General features: G+C 37.9%; 1 pseudogene; it reads left to right on the plus strand.

The window, feature by feature from the left end:
* Positions 1 to 7814: 7814 nt before the first annotated feature.
* LOC143410265 (mRNA decay activator protein ZFP36L1 pseudogene) lies at positions 7815 to 9045 on the plus strand (annotated as a pseudogene).
* The last annotated feature ends 2156 nt before the right edge of the window (positions 9046 to 11201 follow it).

Below are 11201 nucleotides of genomic sequence, written 5' to 3' on the forward strand. Positions count from 1 at the left end.
GAAGCTTTTTTCATAAGAACCACAAAGTAGAAACACCTTAAATGTCTATTGCCAGATGACTAGATAAACAAATTCTGGTCTAATCAGACAAAAGTAGTACCCAGCCAGCAATGAAAAGGAATAAAAGATATAATTTACAAGATTGAGAAAAGTCAAACATAAATAGGTGCAGGCTGCATAATTTTCTTCATACACAAATCTAGGAAAACAAATCAAAATTTAGTGAGAGAAAGTGCCTGATGTCAGGGGTAGTAGGCAGGAAGGAAGTTGAATGCAAAAGTGTGTGAAGGAAATTTTTGAAAGAATAGAACTATTCCATAGTTTCAGTTGCACCAATGTACATATTTAACAAATTTCAATGTATGGCATAAGTTAAAATGTGATTTGTTGTGCATGTGTGTATCTCTACACACACACACACACACACACACACACGCGCGTGCGCATATATATATATATATATATATATATATATATATATATATATATTAACTAAGTACAGGGCTTAGTTGTCAATATGTTCTTCATTTGTAACCTAGACTCACACAGTAGAATTGACTTCCAGAAAAGTGGTCTGGATAAAGTCAAAGTTTTGTTTTGTTTGTCTTGAATCGAAGACATTTTGGACTTCTTATAGGAACTTGTCCAACTTTTCTAAATATTTTTATTTTGAATTATTTGATCTGCTAAAATTATGTCCTGAGGTGGTTGACTAAGAATACCACCCATAAAATATGTGCTATCAGCTTTTATTGTGTTCATCACAGTAGGAGAAATGCATACCAGAGATAGATCCCCAGAGAAAGCCTCCCACCTAAACCTCCCTTTGGCCCTGCTTTCAATCCTTAAATTCCTGTGAGAAAACATTCTCAAAGGACTGCCCTGCAGGTAGCAGCAACCTGGTGGGCAAATATAATACTTCCATGTACAGACAAGATAACAAAGCAAAATCAAAAGGAGAGATTGACAGGTTCAACTAGTAAAAGATTTTCAATACTTTTAGCTGAATATTCACTGATAAAGCCTTTCTACCAATTACTTAGCCCACATTATACATTAAAAAACAAGAGTAGTCAGAAAAGCTACAGCTGAAAAAAGAAAAAAAGAACACTGCAGTGGAGGGTCACCATTGGAGACACTCAATTTAAGAACAAATTTGAAAATTTCCCCAGCAGACACCACACTTTACCAATAGAAGGCAAAAGTTCTACTGTCTCATTTAATCCTCATAACATTAACAAATTTGTTAACAGATACAAAGTTGATAGAGATCTGGTATAAAATCATAATGGAGCAAACACTATAGATGAGCAATTTAGAAATCTCTGCACATCTTCTAATCTAGTTAATATCTTCAAATCCTAGTTAGTTGGCTAAAGAGTCTCATTTTTTTCCCTTAAAATGTTTAGGTGGTTCTTGAATGCTCAAGTACTTATCAATATACCAAAATCCTATTCACATCATGGACCACTTGAAGAATTTCAAAGGAAATTCTGAAGAAATGTAATTTTTACTCAACCTATTGTTTTCTTTTTTTCATTATTAATCCCTGAAGAGCCCTTTTTTCCTAATAACCTCTTGAAATTTTAATAACATAGATATGCTGTATACTTTTTATGTCTTATGTGAATAAAAAGAGTAATTTTTATATTGTTCCTAAGCACTAATTATCACCTGCATGAGGGTTATATCATCTCCAACTGAGAAAATATGACCTAATTATGACCTCCACCTTAATTACATGCCTCCTCTGTTCATCTTCAGTGTCTGCCTTCAATAAAAGTCCACTTCCCAGAACCTTCTGGGGTTGGGCATATAGTAAAGTTGTGTTGGTGTTGTTGTTGTTTTTAACACTAATTCTTTTCAAACCTTTCCAGTGATACATATATGATAGTGCTTAGATACACTCTGAAAATGAAAACCACATATGGACATATTCCGTAAAGTAGGATATATAGCTGATCCTTGATACCTTCAAGAATTAAGTGAATGCAGAAAGAACAGCTCTTTAAACAAGTGGTTCTAAGACAGCTGAACATTCACAGGCAAAAGAATGAAACATGACTTTCATGCCATGTCATCTAAAAAAATTAACTCAAGATAGATTAAGGACCTAAGAATTAAAAGGAAACACAGGTATAAATTTTCCAGTGTATGAATTAGGTAATGTTTTCTTAAATACGATGCCAAAAGCACAAGGAAAAACACTCACTTTTATGGACTTTTATTTTTATTCATTTATATGTGATGCTGAGACTTTGAACTGAATGCCTCACACATGCTAGGCAAGTGCTCTACCACTGAGCTACAACCCCAACCCCAGCCCCACTTCTTCAAAATTTAACAGTTCATGTTTTAAAGGAAACCATAAAGAAACTGAATGACAATCTGAAATACTGAAGAAACTGCCCACAACTTGTGTCTGAGAGAGGACTTGTATCAAAATATATAAATAACTTTTACAATTCAATAATAGATAACCTAAAATTTAAACATGGATAAAACATCTAGACAGACATTGTCCGAGCACAATACACAAATGTCCAACAAGCACATGAAAAGATGTACAACATCACCATCACCCAACAGAGAAACGAACATCAACAGCATCATGAGATACTACCTCACACCCACAATGATAGTTCAAACTGAAAATACAGTTAACAGATATGCTTGCAATGAAAGGGAGATATTAGAACTCTCATACACTGCTGGTGGTAAATTCTGCCTCCTCTTTGAAAAATGTCCTAGCTGTTTTTCAAAAAATTACATGTAGAATTACCATATGACCCAGCAATTCCACCTCTAGGTATATGCTGAGATATAAAAACGTAGGCTCACATGAAAACTTGTACATGAATGTGCACAACTGAGGAGGCAAAGGGGGAAACACCCCCAAACACCTATCAACTGATACAAAGATAAGTAAATTAGTGAGGACTACAGTTGGCATTAGAAATTTGGACTATGAGTGAGTATGAGGTTTTTTTGGGGAGTAATGAAAATAGTATAAAGTAAATTATGATAATGTTTGTAGAGTCTATGAGTGTATGAAAAACCACTGAACTTTTAATGGGTGAATGATACAGTACATATATAATATCTCAATACAGCCATTTCCAAAATGGAAACAAAGACTAATATTTAATATCCCAGATTCTCTTTCTTGCTCCATATAGCCATGACACTGCCATGCCCCACCTTGGCCAGTGACTTCAGCTTTCCTCCAATAGGGGGCAAAATAGCAGGTTGCCAGGCTTGGAGTACCTAAATAACAAAGCAGGCTCCAGGAGGGACTTACAGGAAGATAAAACTGATAGGATGCTGGAAGTGTGTGAAAAACACACAGAGGTATTATAACAAATGATTAAGATTCTGGGATTGAGACAGGGATAAATAAAGCCAAACACATTGTAAAACAAGATAATTTTTATATCCAAAGACAACAAAATCAAAGTAAACTACCATCATAATTTCTGTCTTGCCTATCATTCAGCTTCATTTGACATTTAAATAGTACACTAACTTAGGGCTGGATGTATAGCTCAATGGTAAAGTGCCCACAAGGCCCTGGGTTCAATCCCACCACACACACACACACAAATTACACTGTAGTCTAATGTAAATATTTAATACTTTAATACTGATTTCATCTAATTTACAATAAAACTGCATTAGGATAGAGATGAGTCATAAGTGGCATGTGTACAATAGAGTATTAAGTCCTCTGTTTCCATAGTCAAAAATCAAGAAACAAAAAGCTTGAATTAAAACAACAACAAAAACAAAAATAAAAACCTTAGAACTATAAATACACTACAATGTATTTAGAGGTATGGAGCTAAATACTAAAATAATGCATTAAAAACAGTATCAGGAAGAGGGAAGGAGATATTGTAAGGGTTTTGCTTTATTTCTTATTTAAATAACAGACTTTATAGGACTATTTGATTTCATGCACACATACATGCACACAGTCAATGGGAAATGTTTGCAAATTGTAGAAAGTAATAAAAAAATTTGAAAACATAATAAAAGTAAGATGAAAAAGTAATGCTATTATAAAAATCTTATGTAAATTAGGTTCTCAGTAATATAAGAAATATTTAAGGAATATTGTTATAATAAGAAATGTTTTAAGTTACTCACCAGGTATAATATTTAACTTTGTTCTTTCAAAATATGTAAGTAAAATTCCCTCCTAAGATGCCCTATATTTATTGTGTGCCTCCCCACGCCTCTGACACAATGCCAATTACCCCTACAAAATCTGTCTGAAACATTAAAGGGTTTCATATTTAGTGCTTTCTACATTAAATATCATTAATCCCTCCATTCATTTACTCAGCAAATATGGAAGAACTTACTAATGGTCAATTCAGGAAAATTTTTTTTAAAAAAATAACATGTGACATAAGAATTGCTGTAACAAATTACTTTTCTGGCATTATTTTTTTTCTAAATTGTCAACTACTATAAACAGAGAAGTACCAAGCCATTTATCCAGGCTGTGTGATATTTAGCCCTAATCCTGTAAAAACCTGGACTTGATATTCCATGAAGCTATAATATGCACACATATTTGAAGGACATTTTTTTAAAGAAAGAGTGAGAGAGAGAGTGAGAGATTGGGAGAGAGAGAGAGAGAATTTTAATATTTATTTTTTAGTATTTGGTGGACACAACATCTTTGTCTGTGGTGCTGAGGATCGAACCCGGGCCTCACGCATGCCAGGTGAGCATGCTACCGCCTGAGCCACATCTCCAGCCCCATTGAAGGACATTTTTAAAAGCACTAATCTATAAATATTCTGATTCACTGCTCTCTCACACATACTAAAAATGACTTCACGCAATCACTAACCAGGAGGTAGGTTTTGTATCTCACTGAAAATGTCACTTAATAAATAACCTTTAAATTTAAATGCAAACTATGAATATCATTCATGGATGCCCAAACTTGTTCTTGAAGTCTAAATGGGCAAAGAAGTTAACTAAAAATATCTTTTCTGCCATTAGCACACTATTGTTTTAAACTCTTTGAAAATGAGTCAAAACCTCAAAGTTTTAGCAAGATGTTCTTACATTTAAAAATCTATATCCCTTTTGATTAAGGGTGTTAAATATGGTTTTGAGATAAGTAATTATTTTAACTTTTCATTCTCAGATTAAGTTCTACCAGTTTTAGGGGAAATCACTTTATATTTAATACTAACTAATATATTTTTTAAAAGTGGGGTCTTGCTCACAGCCATATTACCCTAGTGCATTGAATATATCTTTTGACATACACTAGGTGCTCAGATATTTTTAAGATTATCTGATACTGACTGCCATTTAGTCAATAAGCCTCCTTAATTAAAATAAATGCACATTGTTTACATTTCTAGTCTTCCAGGCACTTTACTATGATCACAGTAGGTATGGTAGATAGAAAAATGGTCATCAAAAGATGTCCATATCAGAACCTTTGAATGGCAAAGGATATTATGGTTGCAGATGAAATTAAGGTTGCTCATTAGCTCTCTTTACAATACAGAGATTAACCTGAACCCATATCAACACAAAGAGTCCTATCTCAACAGTCCCAGTAATCACCAGTGTCCTCAAAAAGTAGAAGAGGGAGGCTGAAGAGAAAGTCACAGTCACAAGAAGTGAAAGTGAATTCACTGCCCTTGCTGGCTTTTAAGACAGTAGAAACCACGAGTCAAGTTTCTAGAAAGTGTAAGGCAAATAAATGGACACCTTCCTGGAGCCTCCAGAAAGGAACACAAGCCCTATGGCATCCTGATTTTAGCTCAACGGAACCCAGTTCAGACTTCCAATCTCCAGACTGTTAAATAATGCATTTTATTGTTCAAGTCACTTTTTGTGCTAAACTGTTATGACATTACTATAAAACTAATACAGTAGATAATCAGCTACTTTCAAAATAACTAAAAGAGAACAGCTAAGTTTTCAAGAAATGTTCAGCTTTTCACCTCTTACATGAGACTTCAGTTGGTATATTCTGTTATTGGAATTTCACCATCTACTTGTTTGAAATGTAGAAATTTTTTTCATTGTTTTATACTTTGGTTCTAGAATCCCCTGCAACCCCATCCCCTGTCTCATGGAGTGAAGACTTGTTTCCCACCTAGTGGTACTATTTTGTGGGAACATTAGAGAAGTGGGACCTAGTTGGAGAAATTAGGTCACTGGTAGTGTGTCCTTGACAGGTAGATTTGGGACCAGTCTCTCTTTCCCTACCTCTTTCTGTTTCCTGGCCACCATGAGGTGAACAGCTATGTTCCACCACACACACCAATCAATGATATTCTTCCTCATAAAAGGTCTAAAGTAACAGGGTCAAATGACCATATATTGAGAACAGGAGCCAAAATAAAGGCTACTCCCTTGAGTCTTTCCTTAGGTATTGTTACAACAATGGACAACTGACTATACCATATAGTTTTTTGGCAGGTCAGGGAATATTTCTGTGAAGGAATCTTGTTGTTTTCTTAGTAAGCTGTGACCCAACACTCCTTGATACCTTCACAACATAGTAGTTTTTTTCTCATTGCTTTAGAAAGATCTTTTTATCTGAGTTATCTTTTATTTGTTCATAATTCTAAACATAAAACAGATTTCATAATTTTATGAGTACCAGTAATATCTTTTGATGTTAATTAATCTTTATCTCTTCATTCAACCAGCACTTACTGAGCTCTTAATATATACTAGCATTATGTCATGCATCTAGAATCTGAACATTGAATAATACCTGGTAACTGTCCTCCAGAAGTTCATGGCATAGAGAAGGAGAAAGACAGAAATGTGTTACAACAAAAATTTAGAAAAGGAATCCACAAAAGGTTATGGGAACTTGGAGGGGGAAATGATGAAATAATAAGAAAAAACTTATTGCAAATTATAAAAAAATACTGAGTTATGTATTTATGGGTGAATACCCTGACCTCGTAATTAGTTACTAACCTATGGGGTGGTTACAAGACACGTTTGAATGTCTATCCAGGCCCACAACCCTTCTCTGGAAATGACCCTCCACCAAGTTCACAGTAAACACCCAGAACTGAAATAACTAAGGGGTACCAATCAGTCTCTCAATCTAGAGAATCTGGAATTAGAATTCAAGGAAGGAGTTTTTCTGTATTGATGTAGTACACACAAATGACAGACTCAGTGGTCTAGGAGACTGTATCATGCAGGTATTTGGGGATCAAGGTATAAAGAAGTAGAGAAAGCTGAGAAAGAAAAAGAATACTAAAGCAGAGACTGAAAGCACCTAGTTCTTGCCTGACTTTTCTTGTGAGGTCCTGCCCCACTATTTTCTGTTGTAGAAAGGCATACCTGTGTCCTTAAAATAAAATTTATATTTTGGTTAGAGTCATTTTTAAGTTTTTTATTTTCTCTTTTTTTTTCTTGCACGGTGAAAGGATTCTATCTTCAAAAACTAGGTTCCATATTTTCAATAGCCCAGGCCTTTGCCTCACTGACCTCACATCCATGGGGATAGGGAAGCTGTTTCCCCTTTCAAGGAACAGGCAGCAGAAATCATAATAAATGTGCAAATATAAAAGTGTTGGACTATAAATTATCATATAAATGCACAACTTTGAAAACTGGTTATGAAATATTGTTCACAGAGTGACCTCTATTAAAAGCCAAATAAGGGGAGAGTCAGAAAGGCGAGGGGCGCCGGGAGCAGACGTGTGGGACTCCAGACCGGAAAGCCAGAGGCTGCGCCTTCCCTGCACCGGGACCTTCACGACACACCAGATCCTCGAGCGCCCCTGCCCCTGCGAGCTCCCACGATGACCACCACCCTCGTGTCTGCTACCATCTTCGACTTGAACGAAGTTTTATGCAAGGGTAACAAGATGCTCAACTACAGTACTCCCAGTGCAGGTGGCTGCCTGGACAGGAAGGCAGTGGGTACCCCTGCTGGTGGAGGCTTCCCTCAGAGGCACTCTGTCACCCTGCCCAGCTCCAAATTCCACCAGAACCAGCTCCTCAGCAGCCTCAAGGGTGAGCCGCTTCCGAGATCACTCTTTCTCTGAAGGGGGTGAGCGGCTGCTGCCCACCCAGAAGCAGCCCGGGAGTGGCCACGTCAACTCCAGCCGCTACAGGACGGAGCTGTGCCGCCCCTTTGAGGAGAACGGTGCCTGTAAGTACGGGGACACGGCATCCACAAGCTCCGCAGCCTGACCCGCCATCCCAAGTACCAGACGGAGCTGTGCCGTACCTTCTATACCATCGGCTTTTGCCCCTATGGGCCCCGCTGCCACTTCATCCACAACGCTGAGGAGCGCCGCGCTCTGGCCAGGCCGGGACCTCTCCGTTGACCGTTCCCGCCACCAGCATAGCTTTAGCTTTGCTGGGTTTCCCAGTGCCGCTGTCACCGCCGCTGCCACGGGGCTGCTGGACAGTCCCACGTCCATCACCCCACCCCCCATCCTGAGCGCCGATGACCTCCTGGGCTCACCTACCCTGCCCGATGGCACCAATAACCCCTTTGCCTTTTCCAGCCAGGAGCTGGCAAGCCTCTTTGCCCCTAGTATGGGGCTACCTGGGGGTGGCTCCCCCACCACCTTCCTCTTCCGGCCCATGTCTGAGTCCCCTCACATGTTTGACTCTCCTCCCAGCCCTCAGGATTCTCTCTCGGACCAGGAGGGCTACCTGAGCAGCTCCAGCAACAGCTACAATGGCTCAGACTCCCCCACCTTGGACAACTCAAGACGCCTGCCCATTTTCAGCAGACTTTCCATCTCAGATGACTAAACCAAGGTAGGGAGGGACCCCTCTGCCTCCACTCCCCTCTCCCCACACCCACACCCCAATACCCTCACCTCCCTACCCACCCCATTCCCCACAACCCCTACATTAACAAGGTTAAGCTCAACCCCTTCCCCCAGAACCTTGGAATGCTCCCCCTCCCTCTTTTTACCCTCCTAACATAAGGACAAGTCAATTTGTCAGTAGCTTCCTCTGGCTTGAAACCCCTCCCTCAATTTTATCGCCCACTCACCACGCATAACAGACAAGTCCCATATATGTTAGTAGATGCCTTTTTTTTTTTTTTTTTTTTGCCCCCGGCTTAAGCCTTAAGTGCCAAATCACAAAAGAAAAAGCAGTAACAGTTTACAGAAGCAACTTAGTGCCTTGTTATCTAACTTTGTCACTGTGACTACATTACCTCTTCAGCGCCAGGGGGCACCCGTGGGCCTCCCTGAGCCTCTGCCCATGGGAGGGGGAGGGGGGAGACCCAGAACCAGCAGCTCCCCCGACTGACGACACGACTGCACCTTCCCTTTCTTCAGTCTCCCATACACTTTCTCCTCTTCCAGTAGAAAGTTGCCCCCTCCCTTAGGAGAATTGTTGCTGGACTTGGGTTTTTGGGGAAACTTGTCTCCACATTGAAAATCTTTTTTTTTTTTTTTTCATCCCAACCTGAACCCCTGTTGACTAATCTTGCCTGGGTTTGTGTAGGTCTGCAGGAAGGAAGGCTGAAAAAGCAGATGAAGCTTTTGATATAAGTGGGACTTTTGTGACTTAATCTTTTTTTTTTAAAGTGGGGAGGAAGGGGAAGCTAGATGGACTATGAGAGACTTGATTTTGATGCTAAAGTTCCCCAGTTCATATGTGACATCTTTAAAAAAAAATAACAACAAAAAAAAAGAGAGAAAAGCTAAAAAAAAAAAATGTAAGGGGTGAGCAGTTAATGGTATTCATTCCACATACAATATCTGTGTAAAACAATTTCCTGTAGAAGTAGCTTTAATGGTTTTTGCTCTAGAATACCGTAGGTTGACCCTTAGAGCACTCATGCCATGCTTTTTTCCCTGGGTTTTAAACTTCATATAACTTTCAGAAATTGAAGAGCAAAAATTTTGCTTGTCACTGCACATCAATATAAAAAAGCTTATTTAACTTATCAAAACGTATTTATTGCCAAACTATGCTTTTATTTGTTAATTTTGTTCATATTTATCGGGATGAAAAAATCCATTGAATATATTCTTTTATGTTAAATTATGATCTTCATATTAATCTTAAAATTTTGTGACGTGTCTTTTTCCTTTTTTTCCACAGTTTTAATATATTATTCTTCAACATTTTTTGGTAACTTTACACTTTTTTTGGTTATTTTATTTTAAAAAAATGAAAAATTAATTTTAAAAAATGCAAAAAAACTGTGGGATTATTTATTTTAGAAATTCCCCCCATTGTGTTGGACTGCAAATTGAGTTTCTTTCTCTTTAGGCCTTTCACAGGTAGGACTGAGAATGTATGTAAAAGTTCTGTGACAGTATAGAAGGAAAACGACTTTATGTATAGCTTCTAAAAGGGAAAAAAAAAAAAGAGAGAGCAACCCTTTGACTTCCACGTGCCCATCTCAAGACATTCTGCTCGCAGATTTGAGGTTCTGGATTCCATGTTTGGAGTTTTCCAATGTTAGTGTAAACAGAACTGGCGCACACACACATTAAGTTGAATGTAATTATTATTCCTCTTGCTGGTCACTACTGTCACTTTCTATTTCTCTTTCTTTGTGTGAATTTATTTAAAAGAAAAAAAACTTTTTGTAACGACTATTTCCAGTTTAAAATCAATAAACCCCGTTTTTCAAGAAAAAAATAAATAAATAAAAGCCAAATAGAAGGATTTCTTCAGCAAAAAAAAAAAAAAAAATAGTAAGGAAAAACCTCAAATTAAAATGGGCCATGCTTCAAAGAAGTCTCTGTATTCAACTCAGAGATTAGTTCAGCTTTGGCCATTTCATAATGTGCAAGAGAGATAGAAAGGCAATAACAGCAGGAAGAGAAAGAACCAACCCAGAACTATGGTGTGACGGCACATTGGAAAGGATTTTATCATCTCCACAAAATGCCATATCTTGCTATTAAACCATGCTTCATTGAAGAGTCTACTAAAGATGATCTCCTTTCAATAGGAAATAGAAAGGACATTTGAGAGAGCATTCTTAAACTTGGGAAAGCAGGTTTTTCTACACAGAACAGTGAAAGAGGACTATGCCTAACCTATGGCAGATATTCTACTTGCTGTTTTTTACCAAGAATCTATGCAATGATACAGTTCACTGTTGCTGTTTAGGGGTTACTTTCTTATCTCCTCCTCTGAGGTCACTGATAGTTTATCTGCACAAAGAAAAAAAATAGTACCTTAGGTTGTATTAGTTC

The sequence above is a fragment of the Callospermophilus lateralis genome, chromosome 11, assembly GCF_048772815.1.
Source record: "Callospermophilus lateralis isolate mCalLat2 chromosome 11, mCalLat2.hap1, whole genome shotgun sequence".
NCBI lineage: Eukaryota > Metazoa > Chordata > Mammalia > Rodentia > Sciuridae > Callospermophilus > Callospermophilus lateralis.